Raw genomic sequence first — 13286 nt, 5'->3', positions numbered from 1 at the left:
ATATAACTCTCTCTTCTGCCTCTCAACTTCTTCCACGCCCCCTTTTCTCATCCATTCATTGTATGCTTTCTTCTTTTATGCCACAGCCTGTCTCACCTCTTCAGTCCACCACGCTGTTCCTTGCACCCCCCCTCCGTCTTCTCTTCCTTCCACACACCACATCACATGCTGCACATATTTCTTCTGTAAAAATCCTACACACACCTTGCACGTCTCCCATCTGCTCCAATTCATATTTGCCCAATCGTTCCTCCATTCTCTCTTGTACTCTGCCTTTTTCTCATCCTCTTGTAACCTTTCCACTCTCCTTGCAACTACTCCTTCCTCTCGTCTTTCCCTTCTTCTATTCCTCCATCTTACTTGAATTCTAATTCTGGCCACCACCAAGTGCGTTAATGTCGTTTTTGGCTCCTTTTTTTTTTTTTTTTTTTTTTTTTTTTTTGCCATCCAGGGGAACTCATTTTCTGACTGATGGCTACTTTCTTGAGTGTTTCCTATTTTCGTAAATTTATTTTTTTCTTTTTTTCTATCCCCTCTTTTTTTCATTCCTTAATTCTGTTTTTGTTCCTCATACTGGTTTTTCATTTGTTAAATTTATTCCACATTTGTACGATTGTTTCTCTTCTTTTAAAAAGTTTTCTTACTTTTTCTGCTACTAGTTCTAATTTATTCTGTGTAAATATTTCATTAATATTATCTTTCCCCCTTAATTGTCGTGTTGTAACTTAATATGCTTCACAATTAAATATATGAATCTGATTTTCATTTTCATTTTGGCATAAGTTGCCTATTAAATTATTTTCGTGCTTTTTCTTAAAATTTTATTTTACATCAATCATTCTGGTCCTTAACGTAAATATTTTTCTAATGTTTTCAAAATTTAGCTCTTCTATACAATTTCCCCTTTCCTGATCGGCTGCATCTTTTCTTTTACTTCCGTTTCTCATTTCTTCCATGATTTCTTCTTCGTTTTTTCTGTGAAATTTATTTTACTATTTTTTTTTATCTGTTTTGCTTCACTTTCTCCTATGCTCACCAGATTTCCCGTTATATTTATTTTTGATCGCCAGTATTTCTTTAATATATTCTCTTTCATTTTCCTCCCAAAAACTTTTCAGTTTTACTTCTATTGCCTCTTTTTCTCTATTATTCTGGTCTATACAATATTCTAATTTCTTCTGATTTATCTTGTGCTCAGCTTTCATTCCTTATGTTTCATATAACAGTGCACTGCAATGCGAAGACAAATGAGTAAGTAAAGGAGCGTTGTGGTGTAGACGTGAATGTGGAGTTACGTGGAGAGACAGGCAGATAAATGAGGTAGGAAAGGAGAGTCTTGTTGATGTGGAAGTAGAGTTAAGTGGAGAGAGACAAATGTGGAAGTGAAGGAGCGTCATGGTGTTGATGTTATGTGGAGTTATGTTGAGAGAAAGACAAGTGAGGACGTTCAGGGAAGTTGTAGTGTTGATGCGGATGTGGAGCTGCATAGAGAGACAGACAAATGAGGAGCTAAGGAGCGTTGTGGTGTTGATATGGATGTGGAGTTACGTGGAGAGACAGACAGACAAATGAGTATGTGAAGAAGAGTTGTGATATTGATGTGGATGTGATTGAAAGTGTTTTTATTATTATAATGATGATGATGATGATGATGATGATGACGATTTTTGTCAACAGATAAACGTTTGGAACTGCATGAAATCCAGAGCAAGCCGGGAAGAAAGCCAGGAAAGAGCCAGTCAAAAAGCCAGTCAGCCATCACTTCTCTATTAAAAGCTAAGTCATATTTCTCTTAATGTCACTATCATTCCCCTGTTAGATTAGATTCAGATAGATAGACAGATAGATAGATAGATAGACAGATAGGTAGATAGATAGCCTTGTCGTATGGAAAGTCTCAGTGAAATTTATATCCGATCCCTCCAGTTCTAAAAATATGCTACCCTATACGAACTTTCCTTACCTTACCATACCCAAATAATCTTCCTTTACTTCCTACCGTATCCAACCCTACCCTATCTAATCTACCCTCACTCTACCCTGCCCTACCTAATCTACCCTCACTTTACCCTGCCCTACCTAATCTACCCTCACTCTACCCTGCCCTACCTAATCTACTCTCACTCTTTCCTTCCCTACCTAACCTATCCTGTCTGATTCTACCCTAACTGACCTGCCTGACTTCTTTATCTTAGCTTACCCTACACTACTTTACCCTATCCTACCCTATACTCCCGTCCTTTGCCTAACCTTCCACTACTATACTCTACCCTACCCTACTATTCACTACTTTATCCTACCCTACCCTACCCTACCTCGCACTCCTTAATCCTACCCTATCCTACCCTACACTACTTTACCCTCCCCTTCCCTACCATACACTAATTTATTCTACCTTGCCCTACTCTACATTACTTTATCCTACCCTGCCCTACCCTACTGTACACTTCTTTACCCTACTGTACCCTGCCCTACTCCACCCTACCCTACCCTACCCAATCCTACCCTACCCTAGCTTACCCTACCCTACCTTACCCTGCCATACACTACTGTCCTCTACCCTACCCTATCCAACGATAATATCCTCTACCCTACACTACCCTACCCTACCCTACTCTACCCTACCCTACTGTACTGTCAGCAACCCTACCCTAACCAAAACTACTATCCTCTACCCTACCCTGCCTTACCCTGCCTTACACCACTTTACCCTACCTTATCCAACACTACGATCCTCTACTCTACCCTACCTAACCCTACCCTACGCCACTCTGCCTCGTGTCTTAAACCTACCCAACACTGCTTCCCCGGGGACTCCATAACCCATGCTAGGAATAACATTTTTGAATCATGCTGTTTTAAGAAATTTTCAAGAGATTTATTGAAACAAAAATTTTTATCGAATTATGGAGGCTGGGTGGATTTCATAATTTGTATTTATAATTTGGAACTTTTATGTTTATGTTGATTTATGCCTTTCATTTGTACATCTAGATACTTATCTATCAATATATTTACCAATCTATCTATCTGTCTGTCTCTCTCTCTATCTATCTATCAATCAGTCTATCTATCTATTTATATATCAGTCTATCTGTCTATCAGTCTTTATGTATCATTGTTTAAATACTCTTTCCACTCTGACTTGGCCAAAAATTGCCGTCTATACATCTTTATTGCCGAACTGTAACGAGAGATTAACACTAGAACCCAACCTTTCTCTACCTTACCCTAACCTACCCTACCCTACCCTACTCTACCCCATCCTACCTAACCCTACCACACCCAGCCCAACCCTACCCAACCTTTAACTTCCCTACTTTTCTTTACATTACCCTACCCTCCCTCACCCTGTCCTTCCCTAGCCTACTCTAACTTAACCTACCCTATCCCACCCTGGCCTACCCTACTGTACCTTAACCTACCTTACCCCACCCTACCCTTTCCTACCCTATCCTCTTCTTCTCTCTCCTCCCCTCCCCTACCTAACCTACCCTGCCCTACTGTACCCTACCTTACCCCACCCCACCCTACCCTACTGTACCTTACCCTACCCTACATTACCCTGCCCTGTTCTATTCTTCTTTACCCTACCCTATTCTACTCTTCCTTACCCTACCCTACCCTACCCCACCCCACCTCACCCTACCCTACCCTACCCTACCCTACCATACCTTACTCTCACTACCCTACCCTACCCTACCCCTCCCTACCCTACCTTACTCTTCTCTACCCTACCCTACCTTACACCACCCCACCCTACCCCACCCCATCCTGCCCTGCCTTACTCTTCTCTACCCTACCCTACCCTATCCTACTCTAACCTACCCTACCCTACCTTAACATACCCTACCCTAACATATCTTATACCTACCCTACCCTATTCCTCTCTATACTCTCTTACGCTACCCTACCCTACCTCAATCTACCCACCCTTACACTACCCTATCCTACCCAACACTACCAGAGACAACCCTACCTCACTCTACTCTACCCAACCCTACCCTACATAACCCCACCCTACCCTACCCTACCCTACCCCACACTACCCCACCCCATCTTACCCTACCCTACCTTATAAACCAGTAGTATCCATATTTTTCATTGTACCAATAGTGTTCATATTTTTGGTTTTGAATTACACAATTCATGTACCAGGCACCACCGACCAGACCTGGCACATTTTAGTCGTGAGTGACGAAGTTCTGCGAAGTTCGTCTGCGTTCACACGCTGTTGCTGGTAGCTGGCGTTAGCGATGAATCACTCCGTGTCTCTTGGTGTGTACCTCCCTCTTCCTCATTAACACTTAGTGTAATTATTTTATAGTGCATCATCATCACTGTGTATTGATTCAGTGATTTGGGTTAGGTAAAGTCTAGTATGGCAAAATAAAGGATTTCGCAATTAACCAATATGATACAGTTATCTGCAAGTGTGGTTACACAATGCAAGTCTAAGTGCTAGAGAAGTACGTGTTCCTATCCCCACTTCCTGGCTAGAACTGAACTGATCCCACCGGCTGCAGGGCGTGGGAAGACAGCTGAGTAGACACGGAAGATTCCATGCTTCTCTGATAACTATGATATGTAAGGCAAGCTGTGTGGTGCTATGTGATTCTGTATCTAATGATAGATATTAGATAGCATAACAAGATACTATAATAAGTATAATGATATCATGAGGCATAGTTAATATATTTGATACTTACTGTATATATGAATAAAAGGTATAAAAAAATAAATTCATTGCAAAAATTTGGATACTATTAGTATACTTACCCTATCTTACCCTACCCTACCCTACCCTATCTCATTATCCTACCCTGCCCTACCTTATTCAACCCTACCCTACCCCAACCTACCCTACCCTATCCTACCCTATCCTACCCTTCCCTACCCTACCCCAGCCTACCCTTCCTTACCCTACCCTACCCTGCCCTACCCTACCCTGCCCTACCCTGCCCTATCCTACCTTGCCATACCCTACCCTACCCTACCCTACCCTACCCTTCCCTTCCCTACCCCACACGACCCTACCCTACTCTATCTTAACCAGCCCTACCTCATCCTACCCTACCCTACCCTACCCTACCCAACCTTACTCTTCTCTACCCTGCCTTACCCTATCCTACCCTATCCCACCCTACCCTACCCTTCCCTACCCTACTCTTCCCTACCCTTCCCTACCTTACCCTACCCTACCCTACTCTTATTTAATATCTACCAGTGTTTTTTTTTCTATTTTCTTCTTTCTACTTTCAGTAGGCTATCGAACTGGGGGGTTAAATATGAGCAAGGTTGGGTGGGGTGCAGTGGGGTAAGATCGAGGTTGGGTGGAGTACAGTGGGGTAGGATCAGGGTTGGGTGGGGTACATTGGCGTAGGATCTGGGTCGGGTGGGGTGCAGTGGGGTAGGATCGGAGTTGGGTGGGGTGCAATGAGGTAGGATTGCGGTTGGGTGGCGTGCAGTGGGGTAGGATCGGAGTTGGGTGGGGTAGTGGGGTAGGATCGGGGTTAGGTGAGGTGCAGTAGGATAGGATCAGCGTTGGGTGGGGTGCAGGGGTAGGATCTTGGTTGGGTGGGGTGTAGTGGGGTAGGTTTGGGGTTGGTGTGGGGTACAGTAAGGTAGGATCTTGGTTGGGTAGGGTGCTGTGGGGTAGGATTGGGGTTGTGTGGGGTACAGTAAGGTAGGATCTGGGTTCGGTGGGGTGAAGTCAGTTATGATTGAGGTTTAATGGGGTGTAATGATGTAGGAGCAGTGTTGGGTGGAGTGAAGAGGCAGAATCGGGATTAGATGGGGTGCAGTGAGGTAGGACCTTAGTCGGGTGGGGTGCAGTGGGGTAAGATCGGGGTTGGGCGGGGTTCCGTGGGGTAGAAGTGGGGTTGGTTGGGGTGCAGTGAGGTAGGATCGGAGTAGAAAGGAGGTTGAGTGGGGTGCAGTGGTGCGGGATCGGGGTTGGGTGGGGTGCAGTAGCATAGGATCGGTTTTGGGTAGGGTGCAGTGCGGTAGCATCGAGGTTGGGTGAGCTGTAGTGGGGTAGGATCTAAGAGGGGTGCAGTAGGGTAGGAGCTGGGTTGGGTGTGGTGCAGTGGGGTAATGGTGGTGTTTGGTGGGGTTTAGTAGGGTAGCAGCAGTGTTGGATGTAGTGCAGTGCTCAGACTAGTATTTGGTGTCGTACACTGGGGTAGGAACGAGGTTGGTAGGGATGTAGAGGGGGTTGAGTGGTGTTGATTGGGGTATAATGGGTTTGACTGATTGTTTGATCATTCAGTCAACCTCACTGCATCTCAATCAGCACCATTCTCATCTCTGCCCCTTTATACGCGGTAGGTAGGAGCAATGTTGGAGCGAGTGCAGTGGGGTTATAATAATGTTGGCTGGATCTCTGTGGGGTTGTAGCAGTGTTGGGTACGGTACAGGGGGATTGGAGCAGGGCTGGCTAGGATGAAGTGAGGTAGGTCGGGGTGAGTGGGGTGCAGTGGTGTAGGAGCGGGGTTGGGTGGTTGAGGTACCGTGAGGGATGAGCGGTATTGGGTGGGGTGCAGTCGGGTATGAGAGGGGTTGGGTGGGGTGTGATATTACCTTTAACAAAGAAAATACATCTTTCTCTTCTCTGCCCTACCCTACACTACTCCACCCCACCTTACTCTACTCTACCCTACCATAACCCACCCACCCTCCTTTACCCTACCTTACCCTACCCTACCCTACCCTACCCTACCCTACCCTACCCTACCCAGTCTTCTCTACCCTACCCTACTCTACCCAACCCAATCTTCTCTACCCTACCTTTTCCTACCCTACTCACCCACAGCCTATCTTATCCCATCCTCATTCTACCTTACCCTACCCTACCGTGCCCTATCCCACCGTCCCCTACCCTACACTACTCTACCGTAACTTACCCACCCTCATCCTACCTCACTCTACTCCACCTTATTCTCCCCCAACCTACCTTCTCTACTCTTCCCTAACATACCCTACCCTACCCTTATTTAATCCCTACCACTATTTTTTTTTCTTCTTTTTACCTTCAGACAATTTTCTTCAATAGACTTTTCGAACTGCAAGAGTTGTGTGGGTTGCACTGGAATAGGATAGGGGATCGGGTGGGGTGCAGTGGGATAGGATCGGGCTTGAGTGGGGTGCAGCAGATTAGGATTGGGGTTGGGGGGGGTTCAGTGAGGTAGGAGCGGTGCTGAGTGGGGTGCAGAGGGATAGGAACGGACTTTGGTGGGGTGCAGTGGGATAGGATCGGGGTTGGGTGGAGTGTAGTGGGGTAGGATTGGGGTTGGGTGAGGTGTAGTGGAGTTGGATCGGGGTTGAGTGGGGTGCAGTTGGATAGGATCGGGCTTGAATGGAGTGCAACTTAGTAGGATCTGGACTGGGTGGGATTCAGTGGGGTAGAAACGGTGTTGAATGGGGTGCAGAGGGGTAGAAAAGGGGTTGAGTGGGGTATAGAGGGTATGAGCGGGGTTGGGTGAGGTGCAGTGGGGTAGGATCGGGTTGGGTGGAGTGCAGTGGGGTAGGATCGGGGTTGGGTGGGGTGCAATGAGGTAGGATCGGAGTTGGGTGGGGTCCAGTGGGGTAAGATCGGGGTTGGGTGGGATGTAGTTGGGTAGGATAGGATTGGGTGGGGTGTAGTGGGGTAGGATCGGGGTTGGGTGGGGTGTAGTGGGGTAGGATCGGGGTTGGGTGGGGTGCAGTGGGGTAGGATCGGGGTTGGGTGGGGTGTAGTGGGGTAGGATCGGGGTTGGGTGGGGTGTAGTGGGGTAGGATCGGGGTTGGGTGGGGTGCAGTGGGGTAGGATCGGGGTTGGGTGGGGTGTAGTAGGGTAGGATCGGGGTTGGGTGGGGTGCAGTGGGGTAGGATCGGGGTTGGATGGGGTGTAGTGGGGTAGGATCGGGGTTGGGTGGGGTCCGTTGGAGTAGCAGCGGTGCTGAGCTGGATGCACTGAGGTAAGAAAGGGGTTGGGTGGGGTATAGGGGGTAAAAGCGGGGTTGGGTGGGGTGTAGTGGGGTAGGGTCTGGCTTGGATGAGGTACGGTTTGGTAGGAGTGGGGTTGGAGTGGGGAGCAGGGGATTGGATTGAGGTTGGGAGGGGTGTGATATTAGCCTGAACAAAGTAATTAAGTCGTTCTCAGTCTGGGGGTTAATGAAGTATGTTTCTCTCCCGTCATCCTGAGAGGATTTTCTTAAGCTGCATGAAATCGTCTGAAGCATAGCAAACAGTGAGAGTTAAAAAATGACGTCAGTGGATGGAATGCGCTGATTAGTCGCCACTGATCGAGTCCCAGAGATGGACAGATGTTTTTATATTACGTAGGCATTGTATATTTTATTTTTTATACTTCCAGACGATGTTGTTCAGCTTTAGGTAACCTTGTCTTATGGAAGGACTCAGTGAAATTTATGTCTAACCCCTCCATTTAAAAAAAAACAGATATGTGCCCTCATGCTGAATAGGCCTGGATTTCTCGCATTCCACTCATAGGATGGCGCCACCGCTGCTTTGCTAGGAAGGGAAGAGCTCCGACAGACGACACCGCACCTTTTACTCTACCTTGGCATAAACTTGCCCTTTCTCCATCTTGAATGCTGAGTCGTAAATTAAGATTAACTGTGCGGAATATTTTGTCCTGTTGCAGCTTATTTCCCGTAGTTCAGTGGCAGAGTGAGACAATACTACGGCCTTGCATCCTTTCCATAGCATTTCTTCGTTGACTAGCATCGTATTGTAGTGTTAATGCATTGCTACAGGTCAGAAATCAAGATGGAGGGAGGGCAAATGCTTTTTTTTCGACAAGGTAAAGTGAATATAGTATCCTGTTATCTATGTCAGGCTCCTATGACTCACTCTCAACCGAATAACATAGTCCCCCCGTCAGCTGGACATAGAATACACCCGAGCATTAGAGGGTTAACGTAGGCATTTATTAACCCCTTGATGCTTGGGACAGTTCTAATGACATTTCAGTGAAACCAGACGATTTTATCGAGATGAGAGTGAGTCATAGGAGACAGAGAGTTAATACACAGTCAGCATCAACCCCTGCTTGATTGGCATAACTCTAGCCTATTGTTTACAGCCGGCAGCAGGCGATTTGGTCAAGCTGAGTGTCATAGGAGCCTGAGAGACACAGTAAGTAAAAAGAGCAGTGGAGGTAATGAGTATCGTCTATCTATCTATTGCCAGACGCCTCAATCCCGTTTGGGGTGGCCACAAACAAATCGCCTCCAAGTCGCCCTGTCCCTCGCCATTTCACTCCCCTGCTCCCAACTCACACCCCCTCTCTCATATACCTCTCCACCCCATCTCTCCATCTCATCCTCGGCCTCCCCCTCCCTCTCCCCCTCCACCTCACTCACATACACTCTCTTCGTCAGTCTTTCACCCTCCATCCTCTCCACATTGTAAATTAATGAAAATAAAAAAGGGAAAAAATACCTGGCTCCAATTTTTATTTGCTCCCCATACGGTATATAAGTAGATACACAATAATCTTTACTCCTTCGTGATTAGCATTTAATTACAGTCTTATCTATTCTAAGTGGTTCTAGATCGTAACAACTCTTCTTTACCAACTTACTCGCATGTTACACTTGAATATTCCCTTGTTTTTGGCAAACAACAGGTAAGGAAAATGCAGTAGAAGTTCCAGACATTCATCAGGTGTGACCGTGATGGCCGAATCTGTATAGGTTTGGCCTTCTACACGGGAAGTCCCGGGTTCGACTCCCGGGTTAATAAAGGTATGTTTAATAATTAATGTGGCAGTGTCCGTAGAGACCTGCTACACACACATACACTAAGGCAAGCATACGCTAACATAGTCGCACTCACACAAGCCATATGCCCAAGGGTAGGGCTTGGAAGGTAGGGGGGTTTTATTTCTAAGTCCAAAAAAAGCCATTAATGGCTTTTTTGGACTTAGAAATAAAACCCCCTTACCTTCCAAGCCCTACTTTTAGGCATATGTCCTCTGTAGGGTGTATGTGTGTCTTGGTGTACATGTGTGTATCTGTGTGAGAGTGTATACTTTTACATTCCCCTATAGGCAGGCCAACTACGTGACTGCCCACACCCCTACGACACCACACCCCCAGGCAGACCACAACGTGACTGCCAAACTACCACAATTAACCTCTATCTCAACCAGGAGTCGAACCTGGGTCTAAATGACAGGTCATTGCGAGCACTGTCACATTTTTAAACATTTTTCTCTATCTTCCCGAGAATTGAACCCGGGTCTTTTTGGGGGCAGACCACCTCTCTACTCACTCTGCCACCACGCCCCCACTAGCATTGCGGCCGGAACTGGTACTGTATTTTAGTTATTTGGCGTCAGAAATAAACAAGGGGATACTGAACTGCATTGCATTTATTAAGTCGCTAAGGAAGAGTTGTTACGATATCTCCAGAGCCATTTAGAATATTTAAGATTAATTTAATGCAATGCTTGTCACGAAGAAGTAGAGTATTATGTCTCTGGGCCACATTCAGAGCCGGTGATAAGCTTGAAAAGGGGACAGGTCTACTTTATAGGAAAACCAAGATGGATGATGGATTTTGGCAAGGATGACTATGAAATAAGCTTGGAACTTAAAAAGCTTAACTCTCTAGAATGGCTTTGATAATAGTGCAAAATGAATAGGTTTTTGGATTTCCTTTTATGCATAAATGAAACTAATAACCATTAAGTACACTGAAAATGACTTGGACAAAAGGGTACCAAATGTAAAATATGCGCAGTGGCTTTCATAACACAGGCAGCCCTCTTCTTAACATAGGCAGCCCTCGTCCTAGCACAAGTAGCCCTTTTCCCAGCACAAACAGCCCTCTTCCTAATACAGGCAGCCCTCTTCCTAATACAGGCAGCCCTCTTCCTAATACAGGCAGCCCTCTTCCTAACACAAGCAGCCCTCTTCCTAACACAAGCAGCCCTCTTCCTAATACAGGCAGCCCTCTTCCTAACACAGGCAGTCCTCTTCATACGTCTTGGATTTGTTCCGAAAACTTAAAAAAAAAAAAAAAAAAAAAAGTAGGAGGATGCTGGCAAATCTGTTCCATATGTTGCAAGGTAACTTTTAATGGTATTTTTGCTCCACTATAGACCCAGCTTATGAGGACTTTCTGTACACACTCATAACAAAATTTACCAAACAGGGGGAAGCTAGCACGTCTGTTTCGATCTATCTATCTATCTGTAGCCAGACACCCTAATCCCATAAGGGGTGGCCACAAACAAATTGTTTCCATATCGCCCTGCCCCCTACCATTTTGCTGCCCTCCTCCCAACTTACATCCCCTCACTCATATACCTCTCTACTCTTTATCCCTCCGTCTCACACTCTGCCTCCTCCCCTCCACGTCACTCACATACACTTTCCTGGTCAGTCAGTCAGTCTGTCTGTCTCAGTCTCAGTCTGTCTGTCTGTCTGTCTGTCTCAGTCTCATTCAGTCAGTCAGTCAGTCTGTCTGTCTGTCTGTCTGTCTGCCTTTTTACATGGTCAAACCACCTCAATGTCTTTTTCCTAATGCGTTCTGTCACAAAGTTATAAGGATTTTCTTTAGGCTCTGGTAACTGAACACCTGTGAATAAGGGCTCTGATAAAAATATGTGAAACTGATAAAGTGTATGTATAACTAACCAATATTGGTATAAAGAATGGTATAAATAATGCTGGTATGAAGTGGTATATAAGAGAGAGGAGTGTAAGATGAAGGAAGGCAGCAAAATGGAAAGGGACAGGGCTACTTGGAGGCGATTTGTTTATGGCCACCCCTTACGGGATTAAAGCGTCTGGCTATAGATAGAAGTACTACTTGTATATAAAGCATAAACCTGAGTAACTAAGAGATAAAAATAACCGAGATAAAAGCAGCTACTAGATAAAGAATGACCTGGAGGACTAGACTACAGGAGCATCATTAGGTATCTTCTCTAAGCTGTATGAAATTGCCTGGCACTAGCAAGAAACACGGCTAGTATTATGTGAAACTAGCATTGTGAAGGATTATATTGTCCAATCAAGTTGAGGCTATTATGGCAGGTTGAAATGTGGGTTTTATATCAATAGACTTTATCCCAGTTCCACATGGCCTGGAAAAAAAAAATAATAATAATAATAATAACCATACCATGAATAGTTGATGATATTTAATATACAACTTGTTCATTTATTAGCTTACATTTTCATACAAGTGTTAACATTTGCAATGCATATTTAGAAAAATCATTAGCAGCTCTGACGGCAGCATGTTTAGTTACTCAGGCAGGAGGTAGTGTTATAAAAGTACAGCATATTATAAGTACATCACAAACAAGCATGTCACAAGTACGTTTTATTAAAAGTTGTGGCCACAGAGTTTTCACATCCGGCCACAGTCAATCCCTTACACTCTATGGTTTATATAAAACATTCCTAATCCCGCCAGACGATTCTACTCAGTTTTGGGGAGACTTGGAACACGAGGGGTTAGAAGTAGACTTGATAATACTTGCTTCCAAAGATCCTGCCTCAGTTGCATAGAACTGTATGCTGTAGTCTGATTGATATGAAATAGGTAAACATTGTTGTAGTGAAGGGTTTCATAATCAACATCTGTAAATTACACGTTGCTTTAAGTACTTTAGCCACAGACCGATGTTTCGGCTTTAGTCTTGCTATCCCCAGACTTTTTCGTCAGTTACAATAAACTTTTGGAGCCGTAGGGGTAAAGTACAGCCTTCATTAACACGTTCTGCCAACCCCAGAGGATCTCCTGTGCTGAGTAAAATCATCTGATAGCATGCGGGAGGCTAGATTATAAAAAATAGTCTTCAGTTTCAAGTAGTGAAAGTCAGCCATACATCATTTTCACATGTGCACGTTACTTTTGAAAAGCATGATTTCATTTTGAAAATAAAAACACTGAAGCAAAGAACAAAAATCTCATTAAACCTCAAGGATATGGTATTCCTGGCCGTAAAAAGAGCAGCTACCAGTTTTACTAAGCTCTTGCGTGATGGTGTGTTTGGAGGTAGTTGTGTGTGTCTGTGGGGGGGGGATGGTGATTGGTGGTAGTGGTATAGTGGTGATGGTGGTGGTGTGTGGTGACTGAGTGGCTATGGCTGGTGTTGCAGAGTGACACCTTGCTTACTGTGGTGGACTGGCTGTATTTGGCAGGGTGGTGGTGCTAGTGGTTGTAGTTGCGGTGGTGTGTATGGAAGTCGGGTGATTTGGTTGGTGTGTAGCAGCCGGGTGTAAGGTGATGACTCCATGTGCTAGTTGAAGGGTTGTGGT

The sequence above is a fragment of the Coenobita brevimanus genome, chromosome 80, assembly GCF_032717465.1.
Source record: "Coenobita brevimanus isolate Jiangsu-jjx chromosome 80, ASM3271746v2, whole genome shotgun sequence".
In the NCBI taxonomy this organism is placed as follows: domain Eukaryota; kingdom Metazoa; phylum Arthropoda; class Malacostraca; order Decapoda; family Coenobitidae; genus Coenobita; species Coenobita brevimanus.
This window is presented reverse-complemented; position numbering follows the sequence as displayed.